We start from the raw sequence: 25853 nt of genomic DNA, 5'->3' as shown, positions 1-25853 counted from the left end.
CTAACCTTGGTCTTCCATCTCTCCCTCACATCAGATAGTGTGTCAGAGTAACTTAATTGTGGAAGACCTCTCAAGAAAAATAAGACTACACTCTCTTTCTTCCTTCCCCTTTCCTCCCTCCCTCTCTTTCTTCCTTCCTTCCTTTTCTTTTTTTTCCCCTCTCTTTCTCAAGAGGCAGTGGTTTTCAAACTTCAACTGAAAATTTAAGTTTGAGCCCCAAATAGAAAATAAACAATGGAATAATGGTGCCATTTTCTTCTCTTTGTAGGGACCTCATTAGTGACTTCATGAAATCCAAGGGTTCCACATATCATTACTGAAGTGGATTCATTTCCACTATGAGGAGATGTCAGGTAAGAGAAATTGATGATATTTGTAAGCCAGTTGTTTACTCAGAGAAGACAAATTACGATTATTCCCTGTGACGGAATCACTGATAGGATTTCACCCCAGAGAAATAATGGCGAGCCAGAGAGATTACACAGATTGCCTCTTAAGGAGAATCACATTTCATTAGTTGATTAGAAAATAGGGTATACTTAATGATTTAAATAATTTAATAAAAAGATAATTAGTGTGATTTTTTTTTTTTCAAAAAGCAGTGTAGTTTAGGAGCTTCCCCTGTAATGCAAGTGGATCATTGGTGTCTCTGCAGCGCCAGGATACAGATTTGATACCCAGCTTGGCACAGTGGGTTAAAGGATGTAGCATTGCCTCAACTGTAGGTTTCATATGTGGTTTCGATCTGATTTCTGGCCTCAGAACTCCATTTGCCTCAGGGTGGGGAAAAAAAAAATGCAATGAATGTAGTTTAATGCTCACTTTAGAATCAGAAAACTTGAGTTTAAAAGTTCCTAGTAGCCTAGCATATTAAAGATCTGGTATTCTCACTGCTGTGGCTTGGGTCACTGCTGTGGTGCTGTGGTATGGGTTCAGTCCCCAGTCTGGAAACTTCTGCGTGCTGTGGGCATAGCCAAAAAAAAAAAAAAAAAAAAAAGGAAAATAAAACTTGAGGTTTAATCTCTGCTTTACCTCTTACCAGCTATAAGCCTGGCATAAGAGCAAATAACATAACCTCTCTGAGCCTCAGATTCTTTGTCTATTAGTCGGACAAAAAATTTCTTTGTAGGTTTGTTGCAAAGATTAAGTAGAAATAATTTGCAGAGCATCTAGTAATTGGGAGTACTTGTCACACAGTAAGTAGGCTCTTAAACTAAGACAAATAGTTATTTGCCTGCTTTTGGTGACAAAGATTAAGGTCTGGATTAGATATAGCCTCCAACCCTGTAAAGGCTGATGAGAGGTCTGGCTGATATTGAAATGGAGCATGACATGTGTTTAAGGGCTAAGCGAAGTGGGTTTTATGATATATGGTCATACTTTGGATGACTTCTCAGAAATTCAAGTCTGTTATGTGCCTAAGGAAATGAAAAAGCCAAAAATTCTGGCACCTGGCCTAACGGCCTGGATTCTTTTAGATCAATATGGTTTGTCCTCTTTGTTCTTATTTAATAGAAGTTAGGTCCTGACTACAACTCATTTCTACATTACTTCATCTTGAGTTTTCAGAGTACAGAACACAGAGGATAAACATAACCAAGTCGGGAGTTCCCGTCATGGCTCAGTGGTTAACGAATCCGACTAGGAACCATGAGGTTGCAGATTCAATCCCTGGCCTCACTCAGTGGGTTAAGGATCCGGCATTGCCATGAGCTGTGGTGTATGTCACAGATGCGGCTCAGATCTGGTGTTGCTGTGGCTCTGGCATAGGCTAGCGGCTATAGCTCTGATTAGACCCCTAGCCTGGGAACCTCCATATGCCGCGGAAGGGGCCCAAGAAATGGCAAAAAACAAACAAACAAACAAACAAAAAAACATAACCAAGTCATCATTTTTGTGAAAATGGGAGTTCTGCATAACTATAATTGAGTTTCATCCATTCTTTCTTTCATTCACTCAATAAATATTTTCTGATCTCTGTTCATTGGGAACACAAATGTACAGACACTGTATTATGACAATGACAAGAGAAATGAAACTCTGCTCTCAAGCAGGGTGAGACAAAAATACATAAGTAAATAACTACAGGTTGTGCTAAGTGTGATGAAGTAAGTAAGCATAGGACTAACAGCAGTAGTTAGAGAAACTTCTCCTAGGAGTTTGTGTTCAAATGAGACCAAAAAGCCAGCCAAGTGTAGGCTTAAGAGACAGGCTTTCTGGATAGAGGCAACAGCAAGAATGCTGAGGTGGCAAAGAGCTGGAAAAGTTTTAAGAACTTCTAGAAAGTCAGCATGACTGGAGTATAATGAAGGAAAGAAGGGTAGAGAAAGGAAGGAACCACACCACACAAGCCTTTAAGGTATTTGAAGACTTTTTAAGTCTATGGGAAATCATTGAGGGTTTTGAAATAGGGGAGTGACATGAGCTGTTTTACATTTTCCAGAAAAATTACTGTTGAGAGGACAGATAGAACAGGGGCGAGAGTGGGTGCAGGGGGACAGCTATGAGGGGGTATAGATGAAAATGGGTGGTGGCTTAAAACAGAGAGAACTGGAAAGTTTCAGGATATATTTTGGAAGGGGAGCTAGTAGGACTTGCTAATAGATTGTGAAGGGTGAGGAAAGGAAAGAATCATAGTTTCTGGCTTTAGTTACTGTTTGGGTCTGTCATTTTCAGAAAAAGGAAGACTTCAGTATGATGAGTTTAGGAATGGAGTGAAGAGGGACTCATATATTCCATGTGATGTCAGCAAGACAGGCAAGCAGATATGCCAAAATGTCAGCTGGATAGAGAGGAAAGTCTAGAGCTCAGAGGAGACCACTAAGCTGGAGGTAGAAATTTGAGAGTCTCCAGAAGTTCATTTGTATTTGAATCTAGGGAGATGGATAAAATCAAATAGGGAGATGGAGAAGAAAGAGACCAAAATTTGCCTTTGGGGGCTCCAAAATTAAGATGACTGTAGAGGGAAAGGAAGTAGCACAGTAAACAAAAAAGCTGTGGCCTTGAGGTAGGAAAATTGTAAGTGATGATGGTAGTAAAAAGAAACAAAACAAAAAGAATAAAACCTAAGAAAGGCAAGTACTATGGGAATGAAGTAGTCAAATGAGTCAAAAACCATTTGTAACCCCTGCATTTTTTTTTTTTTTTTTTTTTTGTCTTTTTGCCATTTCTTGAGCTGCTCCCACGGCATATGGAGGTTCCCAGGCTAGGGGTCCAATAGGAGCCATAGCTGCTGGCCTACACCACAGCCACAGCAATGCCGGATCCTTAACCCACTGAGCAAGGGCAGGGATCGAACCCACAACCTCATGGTTGCTAGTCGGATTCGTTACCCACTGAGCCACGATGGGAACTCCACCCCTGCATTTCTTTATATGATAGACAACAACATATGACTATTGTTTTGAGTGTCAGATGGACAATTTATTTAAACTTTTCTTTAAAAAATTAAACATAGAAACTATATTTTTAAAAATTCAGCTTTATTGAAGAATAATTGACTTATTTAAACTTTTTGAGTGTTAGTTTCCACACTTGTAAAATAGAGAAATATATGCATTTCATAGACATTTGTAAACATTGAATAAGCTAGTCTCAATAAACAGAAACTATTGGGGAGGGGTCAAGATGGTGGAGGAGTAAGACGTGCTGTTCACCTTCTCCCACAAACACATCAAAAAACCCATCTACATGTAGAATAATTTGCACAGAACACCTACTGAATGCTGGCAGAAGACCTCAAACCTCCAAAAAGGTCAAGAAATGTTTCACATAACTGGTCAGAACAAAAGGGAAAAAAAGGGAGAGAAGAGGGGAAAAAAAAAAAAAAAAAAAAGGAATCAGGACAGGACCAGCACTTCTGAGAGGGAGCTGTGAAAGAGGAAAGGAATCTGCACCTTGGGAGGCCACTTAACTGAGGGGGAGATCAGCTGAGAAGGAAAGGAAACTTCAGAACCCCAGAGAAAAACTCAACAGCCAGACTGAGGAGGAAAAAAGCCAAGAGAGAGCAGCACAAACCATCGGTACCACCCCCCTGCCACCAGACACCACAGACTGAGACGCTCAGGCAGGGGCGGGGAACTGGCTCTGGAGGTCAGTTCTGGGGAGAGGACCAGGACTGGCTGTGTGGAGACAGGCTGAGGGGCTAGGGAGCAGTGCTTCACAGGATGGGGAGTAGAGCACCACAGTCAAGGGAACACAGGAGAAGGCCAAGGGCTGCAGGAGAGGCAAGGTGCCATTGGTTGGGAGGGTGAGAGGAGGAGGAGTGGGACCACCATAAGACTACCTTTCTCTGCACATATACAGGCTCTCAGGCAGAGGGGTGCTTCTTGCTCAGGCTATGTGTGGCAAGGGCAAACTGCCACAGCCACCTCAGACTCCAGAGGTGGGCGCAGCCTGCCACCACTAGGCTCTGTGAATAGATACCACCTGCAGCCCCAGTCACCTTGGGAGTCATTGCAGAGAAGGGCACTGCAATCAAGTGCCAACCATTGTTGCTCTCACTCCCCCAGAAATGCACAAGCCCTGCTATTGCCACTGCCAAAGGCTCTGGGTGTTGCCTACACCTTCCTGAGGGTCACTGCCATTTCCCAGGGTCCTACAACCAAGAGCAGCCTGTGCCTTCTATTTGTGGGTCCTTGCCACTGTCAAGGGCCCAGCAGCCAGGCACTGGCTATAGGCCCTGGTTATTGCCTCATCTGCCTGGAAGCATGTGCAGGCCATACACCAGCATACCCCAATTAAAGGGATAACAGCTTGCACACACTGAGGAAAGAGACAGCAGAGACAGCAAGCATCCAGACCAAAAGCAGTCCTCATGAGAAAAAAAAAAAAAAAAAAGTAAGCCCTCACAAAATACCCAGGAGTGCTCTTGCTTATAAATAGCTCTCCAAGACTGCAGTAGTTGTTTTCTGTAAACTCACATAATAAGAAAAATTTACAAGCAAAATGAAGAAGCTCAGGAACCATTCCCAGTTAAAGGAACAGGAGAATTCCCCCAAAGAAACAAACAATGAAACAGACCTCTGCAGTCTAACAGACATGAGTTCAAAAGGAGATAAAAAATACCGAAGGAATTAAGAGTGGATATGAAGGAATTAAGAGCAGATATGAACAGTATTGCAGATTGCTTTAAAAAGGAACTAGGAAATATAAGGAGGAGCCAAGAAAAATTAGGAAATTCATTTGCAGAGTTGCAAGCTGAGTTAAAGGCATTGAAGAGTAGAATGAATAATGCAGAGGAACAGATACGTGACTTGGAGGGTAGAATAATGGAAATCACCAAATTAGGACAGCAGACAGAAAACCAAAAGAAAAATCATGAAAGCAATATAAAAGATCTATGGGATAATATAAAGTGGGTCAGTCTATGCATTAATAAAAATTCCAAAGGAGAAGAAAAAGAAAAGGGGATTGAAAATATATTCGAAGAAATTATGGCTGAAAACTTTCCAAATCTAAAGGAAACAGATATCAAGATACAGGAAGCAAAGAGGGTCCCAAACAAGGTGAACTCAAACAGACACACACCAAGACATATTATAATAAAAATGGCAAAGGTTAAAGATAAGGAGAGGATTCTAGAAGCAGCAAGAGAAAAACAAAGAGTTAATTGTAAGACTATCAGCTGATTTCTCTACAGAAACACTGCAGTCCAGAAGAGAGTGGCAAGATATATTCAAAGTTCTAAAAGGAAAAAATTTGCAGCCTAGAATGCTCTACTCAGCAAGATTATCATTTACAATAGAAGGAGAAATAATTTCTCTGACAAACCAAATCTAAAAGAATACAGGAATAACAAACCCATTCTAAAAGAAACACTGGGAGTTCCTGTTGTGGCACAGTGGAAACAAATCTGACTAGTATCCATGAGGATGAGGGTTTGATCCTTGGCCTCACTTAGTGGGTCAGGGAATCCAGCACTGCAGTGAGCTATGGTGTAGGTCGGCTTGGATCCCACATTGTGGCTGTGGTGTAGGCCAGCAGCTGTAGCTCTGATTCAACCCCAAGCCTGGGAACCTCCATGTGCTGCAGGTGCAGCCCTAAAAACAAATTAAAAAAAAAAAATAAAAGAAATACTGGAATTCCCATTGTGGCTCAGTGGTAAAGAAACAGACTGGTATCCATGAGGACACAGATTTGATCCCTGGCTTCACTCAGTTGGTTAAGGATCCTGCATTGCCATAAACTGTGATGTAGGTTGGAAGCTATGGCTCTGATTTAACCCCTAGCCTGAGAACTCCCATATTGCTGCTGGTGTGGCCCTTAAAAAAAAAAAAGACAAAAATAAATAATTAAATAAAAGATATACTGAAAGGTCTCCTCTAAATAGTAAAGAAGTAAGAAGATGTAGAATAGAGGAAGTCACAATTGGAAAATAATCACTTAAATAAGCCAATATACAGATCTAAAAGGAAAAAAAAAGTCCTATTTGTAAAAGTGATAAGAAACACAAGGAACAGAAAAAGGATAAACATGAAGATGCAAAAAAATAACATCAAATCATAAAATGTGGGGAAGGAAAGTAAAAATATCTAGACTCTCTCTCTCTCTTTTTTTTTTTTAAGAATGCGTTTGAGCCTTATATGACTATTAGGCTAAAGCAAGCAATTATAGGAAGGGGTTAATATACTTGAAAAACAGGGCAACCACAAGTCAAAACCAAACAATACATTTACAAAGACTAAATAGGACACAAGCATAAAATATAAGGAAATCATCCAAAGAAAAGAAAAGAACAAAGGAGAAATGTAGAATCAACTAGAAAACAAGGTTTAAGATGGCAATAAATACATCAGTAATTCCCTTAAATGTCAAATGGACTGAATGCTTCAACCAAAAGACATAGAGTGGCAGACAGGATAAAACAAAAAAACAGAAAAACAAAAAAAACAAAAAACAAAAAACAAGAGCCTGCAATATGCTGCCTAATAGAGACTAACCTTACGGTGAAGGACACATATAAATTGAAAGTGAAGGGATGGAAAAATACATTTCATATGAATGGAAAAGACAGAAAAGGAGGAGTTGCAATACTCATATCAGACAAATAGACTTTAAAACAAAGGCCATAGAGAAAGACAAAGGACACTATTTAATGATAAAAGGATCTATTCAAGAAGAGGATATTATAATTGTCAATGTATATGCCCCTAAATATAGAAGCACCCAAATATATACAACAAATACTAATAGACATAAAAGGAGAAATTGAGGGGAATACAATAATAGTTGGAGATTTTAACGACCCACTCACATCAATGGACAAATCCTCTAGACAGAAAATCAACAAGGCAGCAAGACCCTAATGACACAATAGAACAGTTAGACTTAATTGATATTTTCAGGACATTATATCCAAAAACCAAAAAACAAAACAGAATATTTTTTTTTCTAAGTGCACATGGAACATTCTCAAGGATTGACCACATAATGGGGCACAAAACTAACCTCAACAAATATAAGAATATAGAACTTATTTCAAGGATCTTCTCTGTCCACAATGGCATGAAACTAGATCAAACACAGGAAAAGAAATAAGAAGAAACTGACTACATGGAGATCAAACAACATGTTACTAAAAAAATAATGGATCAACAAGGAAATAAAAAGGGAAATTTAAAAATATCTCCAGGCAAATGATAATGAAAACACAGCCATTCAAAATCTATGGGATGCCACAAAAGCAGTTCTTAGAGAGAAGTTCATAGAGATTCAGGCCTTCCTCACAGAAGAAGAAAAATCTCGCAAGAACTGAAACTACCACCTAAATGAATTAGAAAAAGAACAAATGAAACTGAAAATCAGCAGAAAGAAGGAAACCATAAAGATCAGAGAGGAAATCAATAAAATAGAGATTCGAAAAACTTGATGAAATCAAGGGTTCTTTGAAAGGGTAAACAAAATTGACAAACCTCTGGTCAGACTCACCAGGAAGAAGAAAGAGAACATAAATAAACAAAATAAGAAATGAAAATGGAGAAATCTCAACATACACTGCAGAAATACAAAAAAAAAAAAAAAAAAAAAAGAGAGAGAGAGAGAGAGAGAGAATATTATGAACAATTATATGCCAACAGCTTTGGCAACCTAGAAGAAATGGACAAGTTTCTAGAGACATACAGCCCACCAAAACTGAATGAAGAAGGACTAGATCAAATGAACAGATCAATTGCTAGAAATGAAATTGAACATGTAATAATAAAAATATTACCTTCAAAAAAAAGTCTAAAACCAGATGGCTTCACAGCTGAACTCTACCAAATATATGTAGAAGAACTTATAACAAAACCAAAGATACTACCAAAAAAGAAAATTATAGGCCAATATCTTTGATGAATATAGATGCCAAAAATCTCAACAAAATTTTATCCAACTGAATTCAACAACAAATAAAAAAGATCCTATACCACAACCAAGTGAGATTCATCCTAGGTTCACAAGGATGGTTCAGCATATGCAAATCAATCAACATCATACACCACATTAACAAAAGAAAAGGAAAAAACCACATGATCATCTCAATATACACAGAAAAAGCATTTGACAAAATCCAACATCCATTCATGATAAAAGCTCTTACCAAAGTGGGTATAAAGGGAACATGCCTTAACATAATAAAAGCCACTTATGACAAACCCATAGCCAATATAATATTCAATAGAGAAAAGCTGAAACCTTCCTGCTAAAATCTGGAACAAGACAAGACCACTTTTATTCAACATAGTATTTGAAGCCCTAGCCACAACAACCACACAAACAAGAGAAATAAAATGTATCCAAATTGGAAGAGAAGGGGTAAAATTGTGACTCTATGCAGATGACACATACTAAATATGGAAATTCCTAAGGACTCAACACAAAAACTACTCAAACTGGTCAACAAATTCAGCAAAGTATCAGGATACAAGATGAATATTCAGAAGTTGGTTGCATTTCTCTATACTAACAATGAAATATTTGGAGTTCCTGTCCTGGCACAGCAGAAATGAATCTGACTGAACCATGAGGTTGCAGGTTTGATCCCTAGCCTTGCTCAATGGGTTAAGGATCTGGCATTGCCGTGAACTGTGGTGTAGGTCGCAGATGTGGCTCGGATCTAGCATTGCTGTGGCTGTGGCATAGGCTGGTGACTACAGCTCCGATCAGACCCCTAGCCTGGGAACCTCCATGTGCTGTGGCTATGGCCCTAAAAATACAAAAAGACAAAAAAAAAAAAAAAAAAAGACAATGAAATATTAGAAAAGGAATATAAAAAAACTATACCTTTTATAATCACACCCCCCCAAATTAAATACCCAGGAATAAGCATGACCAAGGAGATGAAAGACATATGCCAAGAACTATGCAATATTAATCAAGGAAATCAAAGAGGATCCAAAGAAATGGAAAGATACCCCATGCTCCTGGACTGGAAGAATTAATATCATTGAAATGGCCATACTACCCAAAGCAATCTACAGATGTAATGCAATCCCTATCAAATTACCCATGACATTTTTCAAAGAACTAGAAAAAACCATCCAAAAATTTATATGGAACCATAAAAGACCCAGAATCACCAAAGCAATCCTGAGGGGAAAAAAATCAAGCAGGAGTTATATCTCTCCCAGTCTTCAGACAATATTAAAAAGCTACAGTAATCAAGACAGTGTGGTACTGGTACAAAAACAGACATATAGACTAACGGAACAGAATAGAGAACCCAGAAATAAACCCAGACACCTATGGTCAATTAATCTTTGACAAAGGAGGCAAGAATATAAAATGGGACAAAGACAGTCTCTTCAATAAGTGGGCTGGGAAATCTGGACAACAGCATGTAAATCAATGAAACTAGAATACACCCTCATACCATGCATAAAAATAAACTCAAAATGGCTGAAAGACTTAAACATAAGACAAAACACCATCAAACTCCTAGAAGAGAACATAAGGCAAAACATTCTCTGACATCAACTGTATAAATGTTTTCTTAGGTCAGTTGTCCACGACAATAAAAATAAAAACAAAAATAAACCAATGGGACCTAGTCAAACTTACCAGCTTTTACACAGCAAAGGAAACCATTAAAAAAAAAAAAAAAAAAAAAAAGACAACCTATGGAATGGGAGAAAATAGTTATAAGAATGAAACTGACGAGGCCTTAATCTCCAATATGTATAAACAACTCATACAGCTCAAGAGCAAAAAAACAAACAACCCAATTGAAAAATGGGCAGAAGACCAAAATAGATATTTCTCCAAAGAAGACATATATATAGCCAATAGACACATGAAAAAATGCTTGACATCATTCATTATTAGAGAAATGCTAATTGGAACCACCTCACACTGGTCAGATGGCCATCATTAATAAGTTTACAAACAACAAATGCTGGAGAGGATGTGGAGAAAAGGAACCATCCTACACTATTGATGGGAATGTAAATTGGTACAACCACTATGGAAAACACTATGGATGTACCTCAGAAAACTAAACATAGAATTACCATATGATCCCTATGTTCACTGCAATACTATTCACAATAGCCAAGACATGGAAACAATCTCAATGTTCATTGACAGATGAATGGATAACAGAGTGTAGTACATATACACAATGGAATACTACTCAGCCATAAAAAGAACAAAATAATACCAATTTGCAACAATGTGGATGGAACTAGAAATTCTCATACTAAGTGGAGTCAGAAAGAGAAAGACAAATAACATATGCTGTCACTTAGATGTGGAATCTAAAATAGGGCACAAATTAACCTATCTACGGAACCGAAACAAACTCATGGACATAGAGAAGAGACTTGTGGTTGCCAAGGACGGGGAGGGAGTGGGATGGAACTGGGAGTTTGGAGTTAGTAGATGCAAACTATTGCGTTTGGAATGGATAAGCATTGCGCTCCTGTTGTATAGTACAGGGAACTGTATCCAGTCACTTGCAATGGAACATGATAGAGGATAATATGAGAAAAAGAATGTACGTATTTGTATAACTGGGTCACTTTGCTATATAGCAGAAATTGACAGAACACTTAAATCAACTATAATAAAAATTTTTTAAGAAAACCTAAAAAAAAATTAAAAAGCTATTATTATGAAATAGCATTATGCTTAAAAACCAGAAGACTCACATTCTTGTGATTTTAGTTTAGCTCTTGCATTTAACAGTTGTTTCCTTGTACAATAATAGTTATTTGGGTTTTAATTTTCTTACCAGTAAAATGGAGAAAATTATTTCTCTCTTGCCACTTTTTCACTTAGGGCTGTCTAAATGATTAAATGTCATAGTGAACATGGGAAGGCTCTATAAGCCATTCAGTGCTAAGGAGATATGAGGAGTTTCCATTTGTTCAGGAGAGTTTCTACTTGCATAGCTTTCGAATCAGTCCAGTGTCTACACTTAAGGAGTGCCGGGAATAAATTTGAGGGAGGCAATTGACAAAACTGGAAAATTAAATTTTTTAGCTAGATGCAAACGTATCAGATTTAAGATTCAACTCTGCAGTGCTCTGCTTCTTTTCATTTCTTTTGATGCGGTCTGCATGAATCAAGCTATTAATGCTGGAGTTCCTGTCATGGCGCAGTGGTTAACGAATCTGACTAGGAACCATGAGGTTGTGGGTTCGATCCCTGGCCTTGCTCAGTGGGTTAAGGATCCGGTGTTGCCATGAGCTGTGGTGTAGGTCACAGACGCAGCTTGGATCCCGTGTTGCTGTGGCTCTGGCATAGGCTGGCAGCTACAGCTCCGATTCAACCCCTAGCCTGGGAACCTCCATATGCCGTGGAAGCAGCCCAAGAAATGGCAAAAAGACCAAAAAAAAAAAAAAAAAAAAAAAATTAGCCTTTGATGGATTGAAAGTGCATGGCCAGCATAGACCACACGAAGAGGCATGCTTCTTTTCTGAGTTGTGACCATGCCTCCTTAGCTCTCCTCCTTAGCTCTACATTCACTGGCTTCCCATCTTACTCAGAGTAAAATTCAAAGAGTTAACCATAACCTAGGAACCCTCAATAAACCTACCTCCCCCATATGTCTTTCATATCCCACCACTGCCCCCACTCCCCTCATTCCATTCCAGCTGCTATTCCTTCGACTAGAGCAGCATGCTCCTATCTCCGGGCCTTTGTACTTGGTGGTTCCCTCTGCCTGAAACACTTCCCTCAGTTATCTGCATAGTCACTCCTCACTCCTTCAGGTCTACTCCAGGGTCAGCTTATCAGATCACCTTTCTGACCAGCTTCTTTAATCAGCACGCACACACTCAGCTTTCCAGTCCTCTACTTCACTTGACTTCCTTCTAGCATTGTCACCTTTGTACATGTTTCACATTTAATTAATATCTGTCTCCATTCATTAGAATATAAATTCTGTGAGGAAAGAGATTTGTTGATTTTTTTTTTAATTCTTGATTTCTAAATCTGGTATATGTTAGGCGCTGAACACATGTTCGTTGAATGAATGAATAAATGAATCTAAACCTGTGACTCACAAAGGAAACTTTCCACAGAAAAGAAAATCATGGACTTGGAGAAAAGACTTGTGGTTGCCAAGGGGGAAGGGGAGGGAATGGGAGGGACTAGGAGCTTGGGGTAAATAGATGCAGAATGTTGCCTTCGGGATGGATTAGCAATGGGATCCTGCTGTGTAGCACTGGGAACTCTGTCTAGTCACTTATGATGGAACATGTATTGTGAGAAAAAAGAATGTATACATGTAAGTGTGTCGGGAGCCATAACGCCGCTCCAGTAAAGAAAGCAAAGCCACAGTTGGCACCTGCATGAGGCTTGTCTGGTTAGCAGAGCTACAGACAAGCTGAAGAAAGAAGGATTGCAGAGCAATCCCTTGAAAAACATCGGCTCCTGGAAAATAAAAATGATATCCCCTAAAAAATATGTTAATCTATTTTTCTGTGTTTATCCTTCTTTTTCTATCTTTGATTCACAGCTTTCTTACAGCTAAAGATTTGCCCTGGGTACGTAAAACACTTGAACCAAAACAGAGTGAAGTTATTTAAACAATGTAATGGAAAAAGCCTTTGTTTTGGAGTAACAATTTATGGCACCTATTTTGTGAGAGTATACAGGGGAAACTTATGATTTCAGTCCCTTTGGGGCTGGGAAAAATGTTGTTTAGCCTATAAATTGCTATTTTCTACAACAGATATATTTTTTATTAAGTAACAGTGTCACCTGTAACTTTCATCCCTTGTGGGGGCACTTGATAATTTTTGGGTATAATACTCCTTTCTATTGAAATTGGTGGTTTGGAACTTACGTAAATCAGCACAATAGGTTAAATGCTTAGCTTGCTGGCGCCAAATAAATCGTAGTCTCAAGAACGTCATGAGCCCAAGGCTTTCATGCGTTTTGTTAACTACATACACCTTTAGTTAAAGAATGTTAGGTATCATAGTTTATTACTTATTAAAGCTTTGTTCTTAATATAAAATAGAACAGCTACTGTTGTTGACCTTTTAAGAAAAATACAGTGTGAAACTTTAAGTTTGTAATCTTGAAGGAAAATCTAAAGTTGAAAGGAACATGTTTTAACTAACCTTTTTTTTGTATCTCAGGTGGAGGGAACAGAAAGGGCTTTAAATCAAATGTTAATGTCAAATCTTACACGAAACCTGATTGTGATATGGTATAAAAACTGATGCTTTTCATTTAATAAATTGGGTCATCTGCAGCATGCAGCTGAGGAGTTGGCTCCAATTCTTTCCGCGTGCTGTTTGTAGCCCATCCTCTCCTTCGGCACTCCCTGGCTGCTGGGGCTGGACCTCGGCATAAGTGTAACTGGGTCACCATACTGTACAGTAGAAAACAATATATATATATAAATAAATGATTAAAAAAAAACCTGTGACTCAGAGCAAAGATATTAGGAATTTTAAAAAGATGTGGCGATAACACTTAATACTGTCATTTACAGGCCATCAGCCTTTAGGCACATTATCAGACTCAGTTTCTTGAACCTATTACATGAGTATGGTGCCTGACTGCATTCCTTAAGGAGTTGTGAGGATTAAAGGGGACATTGCATTTAACTGCAATCAGAGCAAGAGAACTAACATTTATTGAGCATCTCTGTGAGCTGTACCCTTTATACCGTATCATTCTTAAGACAGGTATCATTTTCCCATTTAACTGGGGTCAATCTGCAGCTCAGAGTGTTGTTACCTAAATAGGAAGAGATGGAGTTAAGGTTTTCATCTGGTGCCCTCTGACTTTTATCTTCATGTCCTTTTCACTACGGGTTGACTGTTATTTTCAAGACTGCATCAGAAGCTAAATGTGGAAGCCAATGTTGAAGACTGAGTTATTGTCATCAAATCTCAATAAAATGGAAAGAGGAGATTTTAGCAAGTGAAACTTGTCTCTTTGTTGTGGTTAAATCCTGCAAAGAAAACTGTAGCTGACTCTGCTGAAAGAGCTTCAGCCAGCCTGCAGGGCTAATAATGGACTCCTTAGTCTCTGCCCAACCACTCAAAGCCACTCTGGAGCTTCTGGGAGCTATCTTAACCTTTGATCTTCAGCAGATATGGAGTCGGGCATTTATTGAAGAAATTCTGTCTACTTTGCAAGCTTTCTTCATGTGCCAGAACATCGAGGAAGAAGAGGCTGGCCAAAGCAAAATTCTGGCTTTCTTCTTTCTCAGCTATCTCTGGTCCTTTCTAATCCATGTGGTGATCACTGCCGAAGGCTCAGGGTATTTCATTTTTAGCTCTTCTGCCTCCTAAATACATTCTCAGTGAATGAGGTCTTCTCCCTGTTATGGTTTCTGGGTCATTTGAGTCCAGATGGGTCACCTGTCTCAAAGGGCTGCTGCTGATTCCAATAGAAATCCCCATGAATGAGGGTCTCTATTTCACTAGTGTTATTTTCATTTTGGTTGTACTGGTGGGGAAAGGTGCTTTTTTAACACAATAATTTGCTTTAACCAGCAGGGATTCCCATTTGTTTCTCAGCTTAGATGGGGTGGCAAGTCCAGTCAAGTAAATAGATTTCTTAGAACAATAGTTCTCATACTTTCCATGTTCAAGGTATTTTTAGTGGCTTCACTTGAAGGATTAAAACACTCAGCTGACAGCAGTAAACAAATTAACAGTCATTACTGATCAGCCTGAAGTACAGAAAATACTGTTGTCTTCCGGTTTAGATTTTTCTCCAACATTCCCTTGATCTGATAGAAATATTGAGTATCTGTCTTGACTACTCTTTCTTATATACACAGAAGCAGTGTTCTCAAGTGTTTCAGTAAATGCTTCTTTCTTTAGAACCTGCTTGAATTTGTGATACCCTCCTTTCTGGTTCACAGCAAGTTTTGCTGTGCCCTACATCATGTTGCTCAACTCACTGAACGCAATGTTTAATCTGACAGGCATTGCTGAATAGAGTATCTTTAATAACAGCCAAAACACAGCAGCATATTGATCAAAAGTTAGTAACACATCCACATTTTTTGATACATAGGTGTTCTGTATTATACTATTTGTAAAACTCTAGTTTGGACAAATGCTGTCCAAGATTCTGACTTTCTCTGTTCTCTTTTATTTATTTATTTATTTTTTACATATAACTGTATTTAACGTCCGCTTCTGCCAAGATGGTTTGTGGAATTTTAGGTTTCTTACTCCCCAAATATCAACCTTCCTTTTCTCTAGGTCCAGTGAGGTCACAAAACAGTAATATCTAAATACAGTTCTGGTTCTCAATAGAGGAGTTTAGAGAAATTTCATTAGTGGAAAAAACTGAGTTTGATTCCTAGCCTCTTGGTAATTGGGTAGAATGCTACTTACCTATGAATATTAGATGACATATATATGGAATATGTGGCACAGTGCTTAGTCAGTATTAATTTCCTTCTCTTTATGGCCCTCTCCTCTTTTGGGTATCTCTCTGTGTCTACTCATGCTGTTGTCTAAAGAACTTGAGTCAGGTGTAAAGGATGGATGAATTGGAATTGACAGCCAACCAGTAAGCAAGAGTTAGAAGCTAACTTCCTGAAGTGGTGAAAACATGCATATTAACTCTATTCTTCATAAGATGCTTTAAACATGGACCCTCTTTATACACTTGCATTTTTTTGCAAGAAAATCTCAGTAATTCCATTCTCCCTTGGCCTGGGTTCTCCTAATCATGGGCAGTGGATCTGAGGAAGGAGAGCAAGGTAGAGAAAGTGGGAGGAGAGTCAGTAAAAAGGTGCATTATCAAGCTGGCCATATATGGTATCAAGCGACACTATTATCTGATTCATGGGACTTTCTTCTAAGAGACCATTAAAAAATTGCTTCTCAAGTCAGCCCTTCAGGAAAAGAAGGAAGGAGAACTTAGCCATTAGCCCCCATTTCTCATTGGTCAAATGCTTGCTCAGTAGGAAATTAATTCTTTTACTCTTCTGACTTGAGCATACCTAGCTGGTCCTATGTCATCTCATCCCTCAGCATCAATTGGAACAGGAGGTAAATGTGCTTTATATGGGCATCTGTAAGATGTTGATATGTCATTCCCACATGAAATGAGTTGGAATACCACCACAGTTTGTCAATACAGTGAATACTGGTGCTGGAACAAGTGTGGCAATGACAGAAACAGATGCGATAAAAGGAATCTGAAGCAACCATAAGTGGTATATGATACAATCTGCTCCCTTGCACTATTCACCTCAACTCATGTGCTCTCATTATATCTGGCTACCCCTCTAAAATAAGAAACCTCTCTCACTTTTTTTTTTTTGTGGGGGGGGGTGGATGGTAGCAGGAACAACATTCTGTCATCTTTGACTGATTCCAAGGGTATAATAAATATAATCTCCCCTTTCCACCATCTATTCTAGAAATCCCTCACCTTCAGCTGCTTGCCTGCTGGAGTAACATGGATCCTCATCTCTAAGGGTATGTATCCATAGTGGCCTTGCCTTTGTCAGGCTTTGATCAGTACAATTGATGACTTGCCAGGTATAAAACCACCAAGAGGTACCTCAGTGAATTCCTGAGTTGCTGACACATCCCTTTTTATTCCTATTGTATAGCAGCAATTCTGGATTTCTTCTCATGATAATGAGGATCAGTTATCCCTGACAAGACATTAATACCTTTCTTTGCCTGATGTTTCTTGGTATAAGGAGCTCAAAGTGAACAGGTAGGTCATACCTTCAAGTTGAGTTGCAACTTTTCTGTGTCATTTGAAAAAAGCATTCTCCTTTTCCACTCTACCTATCTGATCCCAGGAAACCCAATCTCTAATCTTATAGAACCTAAGATCAGAAAGTACAAATTCTGAGAGTTTTAGCAATTATAACAAAATAACCTAGTTCTATTTTTTTCTGGCTGCACCTGAAGCATGTGGAAGTTCCCAGGCCAGGGATCAAATTCACACAGCATTGATTCAAGCTGCTAAAGTGATAACGCTGGATTCTTGACCAGCTGTTGCACAAAAGAACTCTGGAAGCTAGTTCTATTTTGACTCTGTGCTTCCCAGACCCATTTATTCTTGCTATTTAGGATAAAGCATCACTGTGCATTTGCCATTTATCAGCACATACTTGGCATCCTAGAGGATAGCAACCAGTCCAGAATTGGTGCCTTGGCTTAACCTTCAACAGGCTTTCCAATGTTCTTTTAGACAGTTGCTCTGGGTGAGGTGTGTACATTAAAGACCAGTGATGTTCCTTTAGTTATGCATACATTTAGCACTTCCTTTGACATAAAAAGGGATCTTGCTCCAAGGAAGTGTTATATGGAACATGATGCTGATAGATTAGGCATTCTGTGGTGCTGAGGGAAGGAAAACTAATATCATTAATAGATTTCTATTCCAGTGAGACAAAATCACTGCCCTTTTCTTGGTAGAAGTAGCCTGCTGTAATTGACCTATTGCTAAAATTGAGGTTGCCTCAAGGGATGGTGCCATATTGATGGCTCGGATTTGCTCTCTTCTCCTGGGAAACTGGATATTCACCATGGCAGTAGCTTTATCAGTCTTAATTAGAGGCAGTCCATTCTGTTAGACTCATTTAGTGTCTTTTCCTCCATGTGGCCATTCTGTTGATTGGCCCATGTCATGAGATTTTAGGTTGCTGAGGACAAAACTGACATCTATATAGTCATTCTATTTCCTTAGCTGTTGAAAGCATCCTCTGCAGGTAACTTTCTAATGAGCATCATTGTGAGACACAAAGATCTACACACTTTGTGCCCACTTTTATAGATTTATGTATCTCTTCGCCAGAACTCCTTGTCTTAAACTTCTCAGTGTTATTTGTTCTAGGCCCCTCAACAACTAACTAAGGGATGCAGCAGGAGTCTAAGTACCTCAAGCTACATCTCCCTCCATTAGCACTGCATAACCAAGTGTACTGCTAGCAGAGCTGCCCACTAGGAGAACTTCTCTTCGCCGTTGTCCTCTTGAAATATCTCTGAGTGGAACTGTAATGGCAGTTGTCCATTTTCAGTCAGCACCACATATTATGCTAACCCAACCGTGAACCAAGCCCAAGTTCTTTCCTCTTCTAACAATTGGTTGTAGGGCATTCTTCTAGGAGCTATACAGGTTTGAGTTTTAGGGCCCAATAAAATGCCAGTTGTTGATTTTCAAACAGAAAGTTGTTCTCTGCTGCTAAAGCCGTAGTCTTACTCTCAAGCTCTAGAGTAAGTTGCTAGAGGATGATGTAGCAACTCTCTTATTGAAATGCTTGGTCCTTCACTCAGCATTCTTAGATGCCACTGTTACCTTTATTTTTTTTTTACGTTTTTTATGTTTATTTATTTATTTGTTTAATTTTACTGGCATATAGTTGATTTACAAAGTTATATTTGTTTCAGGTATATAGCAAAGTGAATCAGTTATACATATACATATAACCATTCTTTTTTCCCATATAAGTTATTACAAACTATTGAGTAGATTTTCATGTGCTGTACAGTAGGTCCTTGTTAATTACTTTATACAGTAGTATTTATAACCATCCTCCCAATTCCACCCTCACCCCACAGTTTCTCCTATGTTAACCTTAAGGTTGGTTTTGAAATCTGTGAGTTTGTTTCTGTTTTAAAAATGTTATTTTGTATCATTTATTATTATTATAAAAATATACCTTTAGTTTATAGCTGAGTGGACAGATGGGTTCACAGCCTGCACTTGCTGCAAACTCCTCTCTTGCTCTGGGTCTCATGTGAAACTGGCAGTCTTATAGGTCACCTGAAAAGTGGGATGGATCAATGTGTGGTACATGCTGCCTCCAAAACCCAAAGAGGCCAACTTCATGCTGGGAGGTGTAACTCTTTCTTAATTGCAGAAGGTGCAAGATGCAACATTTTGTTCTTAGAGCTATGCTGTCCAATAGAATAGCCACTGATCCCTCATGACTATTTTAAATTAATTAAAAATTTAAAAGTATGTAAAAATTCAAGTTCAGTTTCACTAGCCACATTTCAAGTGCTCCATAGCTACATGTAGCTAGTATTTACCCTATTGGGCAGCACAGATATAGAACATTTCTATGATGGCAGAAAGTTCTATTGGACAGCACTGCCTTTGAGGCTGTATTCCTACCCAGCAGGTTAAAATTTGAACACAGGGCTATATGGTGCCAAAGCCCATGGTTTTTCTACTACAGCAAGTTGCAGAGGGTCTGGGTCTAAGCAGATTTTTACTGCTCTTGTGTTCAAGAACAACATGAGCTCTCCAATTAAATTTTTGTGCAACTAAGTTTTGGTTCATGCAGTGTGACAAAGTTTTGGTTCATGCAGAAATTCTTTGCATTTCATCAAATGAAAAAGGCATTTTATCTAAAGGCCAGTTCTGATGTGGCAGCTCCCCACATCTGACCTCTCTTTCTGGGCTACAGTAGGCTCAGAAAGCAGTTTTCTTTTTAGAAAAAGTTTTCATTCAGCTCAGAAATATTATGCATTTTCAAAGAAACAGGGCTGACTAGAATTCTGTGGCAGACAGCAGAATCTCTGAATGCTGCAGTTCTGCATTTCCATCTGCACTCCATGAAAGCCTGGGATCATTGTCCCTACAGAATGCAGCTAAATGGCAGCTGGAGCATGAATGGACAGGAAAAACACTTTCTTCCCTCTAATAACACCACTTATGGCAGACGGGCAGGGTTTTCTTCTGAATGTGGTGAAGAGATGCTGTTATGATAAGGGTAATTATTATACATTAGTTAAAATCCCATTTAGGGAACATTATATTGCTACTATTTTAAAAGAGGTTTGCTAGCCCTGCAAGGTGGAGGGAGAGATTAATTAGTGTCAATGGAAGGATATCCAAGATAAAAACAAATTAAGCGTCCTCATGCAGCCTTTCCTGGGTGTCCTTGAGTTGCTGCCTCCTTTGTGTCAGAGATAGTGTTTGGTCTGATCTATTCTGATTGAAAAGAAAGGATGGGACACACGTTTGCTAAAGGGTATCTGATGTGCCGGACACCATGATAGCTACTTTAAGAAAGAAGGCACCTTTTAACTAGGATTTCCTATTGTTTCCTAGCCAACTGGAGAACATTGCTAAACTGGGGCATTTGAGCCCTAAGACTATGTTTGTGACGTAAATTGGATCATCTGTCCTGAGTGGCCCCTCCCAAGCCATTCCTGATGATTTACTTCCATTTCTTGTTCCAGAAGGCAAGACAAAACAGAGGATTAAAAACACCTTTGTTTCTTCTAAGCTCTTCCATGAATACTAAAGACATTTGCCTCAGGATTGCTGACTTGAAGGATATTTTAAAAATATGGCCGGTCCAATTCCTACCTGAAATATAGTTATTAACTTTTATCCTTTGTCCAATCCCACTGGCTATAGTATTTCATCATACTTCCCATCAAATACTTTGAGGTCGTAGCTCAGATTTTCTGGGATAGACCTCATTTCATATATTGCAGCTATTGCCAAGACAAATTGCTATATTGTACCTAAATGCATTTTTATTTTATAAATGTTTGTGAGATTTATTATGTAAATAAATTCACAAATAATAGAAACAAAATCTTATGGCATACGCCTAATTTTAGTTTCAGAAAATATACGCACTGATCACCTAAATCTCGACCTATTCCATTTCTTTTAGTTGGTTTTGCTAACTGTGCAACTTGAGGCCATTTACGTAACCTCACTGAAACTCAGGTTTTTTTGACCATAAAGAAGAATAGTAAGATTCATCTCATAGGATTCTATGAAGATCCAATGAGATGATATGTAAAAGCATTAGTGGAATGCCCTGATGGTGCAGTGGGTTAAGGATCTGGCATTGTCGTTGTTGTGGTTTGGGCCACTGCTGTGGCACAGGTTTAATCCCTGGCCTGGAAACTTCCACATGCCAGGTCATGTGCATGACCAAAAGAAAAAAGAACAAAAACAAAAACATTAGTGACTTTCCCTTCAGAGCAAGATTGGGTTAACAGGGACCAGATTTACCCTCCTGAGTGAAACAACCCAAAACTGGCTAAAATACATGAACCAATAGTTTTCAAGACACTGGGCAACAAGCAACAAAGGACAGTAATTCCTGAAAGACAAGAAACAAATGAGGCAAGCCCTGTAGTTTTCCCACCTTGCTACCTTTAGAGTTTCCAGGCAGTAGAGCAGGGAGGCAAAGTAAGTTTCAGAACAAAGAATATTACCAGGAATAATGAATGTCATTTTGTAATGATAAAGCAGTCATTCCAACCAAAGGACATAACAGTCTTAAATACATATACACCTAATGACAGAACTTCAAAATACATGAAGCAAAAAACTGATGGAACCACAAAGAGAAATAGATCAATCCACAGACAGATTTCTTTTCTTAAACGGCCTTCAGTTTTGCCTGGGATGAAAGATTAGTCAGTAATGTGACAGATGAGAAAACTGAAAATATTTTAGCAGTAGTGCTATAAAAATAACAAATGAAAAAATGAATGAAGAACGGCTAAGCTGCATTTACGAGGGAGGAGATTTGGATAATGGAGTATTAGAAAAACCGTGAAAGGACTTGGCTGGGGAGCAGCAGAAATAGATTTCTGTGGGGGAGGTGCTGAAAGTGCTGTGGGAGCATTGGCAAAACTAGGGTGACCTGTGTATAGGATAAGGTATTTAGACAGTAGTGTCACAGGATAAACAAGGGAGAGAGAAGCAAGATGCCCAGCAACAGTATTCCTCTCTTAGTGCCACAAACACTCCACAGACTAACCATTTTGTGAGATTGCCTCCCTTCATGGTTGAACCAATTTCACATGGATAAAAATCTAAAAGGATAGGAGTTCCCATTGTGGCTCAGTGGTAACAAATCTGACTAGTACCCATGAGGACGTGGGTTCGATCCCTGGCCTCATGCAGTGGGTTATAAGGAGCTGGCACTGCCATGAGCTCTGGTGTAGTTCGAAGACACGGCTCGGATCCCGAGGTGCTGTGCCTGTGACATAAGCCGGCAGCTGCATCTCTGATTTGACCGCTAGTCTGGGAACTTCCATATGACAAGGGTGTGGCCTTAAAAAGCAAAACAAAAACAAAAATCTAAAAGGATGACCTCTTAGTTAGGATAGGCTATTGCCCAAAATGTGGTGCTACAATACAACATTTCTTTTTCTTTTATGTAATAATCCTGTAGTGTTCTGCTGTATGTGGTCCTTTAGGAACACAGGCTGCTTTGAGGTTCTGTTGTGGCTCAGTGAGATAAGTACCCAACTAGTATCCATAAGGATGCAAGTTTGATCCCTGGCCTTGCCCAGTGAGTTAATGATCTGGCGTTGCCACGAGTGGCACCTAGGATCCAGCATTGCTGTTAGTGGTGAATCAGATGCAGTGTTGCTGTGGCTCTGATTTGACCCCTAGCCTGGGACCTTCCAAATGCTGCAGGTGTGGCTCTAAACAAGGAGAAAAAAAAAAAAAAGGTCGAGGAAAACAGACTGCTTTTGTCTTGTGTTTGTGCTCCTCTTTCCACTTTACAAATTCCCTCTACTTAGCTAGTGGATGGGGAAGGAGCACCAGGAATTCGTGAAGGGGGGTTTTACATTTCAGGCCCGGAAGTGGCTAATGCCACATAGGTTCACATTCTCTTGGTAGAAATGCAGACACATGGCCTCAGCTAACTGCAGGATGTGGTCCAGCCATGTGCCCAGAAGAAAAGCAGAACACGGGTGTTTGTAAACACTAGCAATCTCTTCAACAGATGTTCCTATCCCGTCTATTTATTGATGGTCTAGGAGCCACTTTACTTTGTTGAACGTAGGCCTTAACTCCCAACCTATTTTCTAAGTAAATTTAGTGTTTTTATTATAGTAAATGCTCATGGAAAAAAATTTCAACTGTAGTCAAACATGAGTATTTTCTAACATCATCGAATAGAAATTGAACACTATACAAAGATACAAACAGGCTGATATAAAATATATCATCAAATCTCAGAAGGTTAGAGGAGAACAAAAGAGTCTTAAAAACCATCTAATTCAGTCTCCTAATTTTGCATCTAAATAAACTGAGACCAAGACCGGATAAATTATGTGTCCAGATCTCTGTAGATAATTAGTAAGAGAGCTGGGATTGAAACCTAATTAGTATGACCTCATGCTTTAAATTACCAACAGGAATTTAACATATCAAGATAAAAAGTCTTCGTGTTATATTTTCAAAAGACAGAACAATTAAGCAGTTTTGAAATCTAGTAGTAAGTCTTTGAATTACATAGTTACATAAAGGAAACTCACTTTTGTTTTTGATAGGCATTTTGCTCTTTTAATTGATGAGATGGGAAGAGTCTATCAGAGAAGTGCTTGTTGCCTATGGATGAATGAATTGAATTGTTATAGCAGTCAAGGTGGGCTCTTTCTTTAAGAAATAGTAGGCCAATTTTATTGGTTTCCATAATTACAGTTTATTTTTTTGCTTTTAGGGCCATATCCATGGCATACAAAAGTTCCCAGGCTAGGAGTAGAATTGGAGCTACAGCTACAGTTTGGTCCATAGACTTGCTTTGCAATATTTGTTCTTTTCCTTAGTCTGATCTACATGCTGCCATTTCCCTCCTCTTTCTCTTCTTTTGTAGACAACCGAATACCTTACATACTTGCATTTGACACTAGAGATTCCAAATGAATGGATTTTCCAGACAAATGAAGCTTACCTGCATTATCAAAATTTAGTAATTTTACAAGGAGGTCTGTCTAGACTGTATCATGTACTTAGCTATTACCTTAAAAAGAGCCTTAGTATATTCCCTTTAATATAAAGCTTAGTAATTGAGAGCAGAGGTCTGGAGCCAGACAGCTTAGGTTTGAGGCCTGACTCTCTTACCACCCATGTGACCTGAGGCACGTTACTAAATTTCTCTACGTTTTAGTTTGAAAAGTTGATATACATAAGGCACTTAAAGCAATGTCTGGTATATAATAAACACTAAGTATTTATTAGCTCAAGACATCACAACCTATACTGTGGAGGGATGTAAGGGAGGGTGGATATTAATTAATAGAAAATACAAATACATTTTCTAACTTATGATAAATGAAGGGAAAGTACTCAGTGCTCTTAGAGTGTTAACAGAGGAACCAGATTTGGCCTGTCATTGTATTATAGGATTCTTTTTTCTTTTAATTTTTTTTTTTTTTTTTGGCTGCCTCCATGGCATGTATAAGTTCCTGGGGCAACGACTGAACCCACACTACCGCAGCAACCCAAGCCACTGCAGTGATAGTGCTGGATCCTTAACTCACTGAGTCACAAGACAACTCCTAGAATTCTTTATATTTTATTTTTTTCTACAGATATATGATTTTTTGAAAGCAAGATTTTTCCATAATTTTCCTTATGGAACTGTCAGTAAGCACAGTGCAGACCAGGGGTTCAAGGCTACTTTGGAAAGAGAGATTAAAGGAAAGAAGGAAAGAAAGAAAGAAAAATCTTGATTCTACAGGTATCACCATGAGAATATGAAGATGTTGGAGGTGAGTATTTCACAGGGGATAGAGAATTAAGCTCCCTGGTGACCCCTCAACCGCAAAGGTGCAACACCTTCTGCGTAGAGGTCACCATCCCAGTGATTCCAGGCATCTGCAGCTTAATGAGGACGTATCCATTTATTCATTCAGGCTTGTCCACTTTGTTCAAAGCAGTCCTTCAGGTATTCCTGGAGGACTGGTTTGCTTATTTTATATAGGATTCTTAGAATACTGCTGACATGTTTGATAATCAGGGAGTCTTGGTTGGGGGGATGCTGATCTTGGAGAAAGGCTCTTAGCTATGTTTGAAGGCAGGCTTTCCTCTTTTTTGGGGAGTTGAACAGTTTGAAAACAGATTGCCTTCAGACTTGTCTGGACTCTAGGGTGAAGGAGAAGTACAGAGATGCCATATCAAAAGAGCTCTGCCGTCCTGGCCTGAGGGTGAATTCATTCCACAGGTCGCCTCAGAGTGTTGCTCTTTTTAGAGGAGAGGAGAAAAGGGAGAAGCAGGTAGCCAGGTGCTTTGCCCGGGTCACAGAGTGGCTGAGCCTGGTGACCTCAGACCCATCTGTCCCCATTCTGACACCTTACACCTTAACAAATGGGAATTTGAACAGTATGAAACAACTTTTTTGTTTTTTTTGTCTTTTCTAAGGCCGCTCCTGCGGCATATGGAGGTTCCCAGGCTAGGGTCGAATCGGAGCTGTAGCCACTGGCCTATGCCAGAGCCACAGCAACTAGGGATCCGAGCTGAGTCTGCAACCTACACCACACAGCTCATGGCAACGCCGGATCGTTAACCCACTGAGCAAGGGCAGGGACGGAACCCGCAACCTCATGGTTCCTAGTCGGATTCGTTAACCACTGTGCCACAACGGGAACTCCAGTATGAAACAAATTTAAAAATCTATAAATGAATAAAGAGAGAGAAGGAGG

The 25853-nt window shown here is 39.2% G+C and overlaps 2 long non-coding RNA genes across 7 annotated transcripts in view; one reads left to right on the top strand and one right to left on the bottom strand.

Moving 5' to 3' along the window:
- The window catches only part of LOC146402867 (uncharacterized), a 156906-nt gene that overhangs the window by 29861 nt on the left and 101192 nt on the right, over window positions 1–25853 (bottom strand). The window contains exon 3 of one of the 4 annotated variants that reach the window (XR_014808009.1): window positions 12419–13807. The exons of the other annotated variants lie outside the window; for them this stretch is intronic. This is a non-coding gene — a long non-coding RNA (uncharacterized LOC146402867). Of the gene's footprint in view, window positions 1–12418; window positions 13808–25853 lie in introns of those variants that run through there. 4 annotated transcript variants of the gene reach the window in all.
- The window catches only part of LOC106509878 (uncharacterized), a 131986-nt gene that overhangs the window by 4943 nt on the left and 101190 nt on the right, over window positions 1–25853 (top strand). The window contains exons 2-5 of one of the 3 annotated variants that reach the window (XR_014808015.1): window positions 269–353; window positions 16835–16892; window positions 17030–17139; window positions 24744–24923. This is a non-coding gene — a long non-coding RNA (uncharacterized LOC106509878). The remainder of the gene's footprint in view (window positions 1–268; window positions 354–16834; window positions 16893–17029; window positions 17140–24743; window positions 24924–25853) is intronic. The other 2 variants (XR_014808014.1, XR_001307839.3) reach the window with 2 other exon arrangements.

Source organism: Sus scrofa, chromosome 6 (genome assembly GCF_054392235.1).
Source record: "Sus scrofa isolate SSC_HxYL_T2T_F1_AM1 chromosome 6, Sscrofa_HxYL_maternal_Yorkshire_Landrace_v2.0, whole genome shotgun sequence".
NCBI lineage: Eukaryota > Metazoa > Chordata > Mammalia > Artiodactyla > Suidae > Sus > Sus scrofa.
The sequence above is the reverse complement of the archived record's forward strand: the minus strand, read 5'-3'. Positions and strand labels throughout refer to the sequence as shown.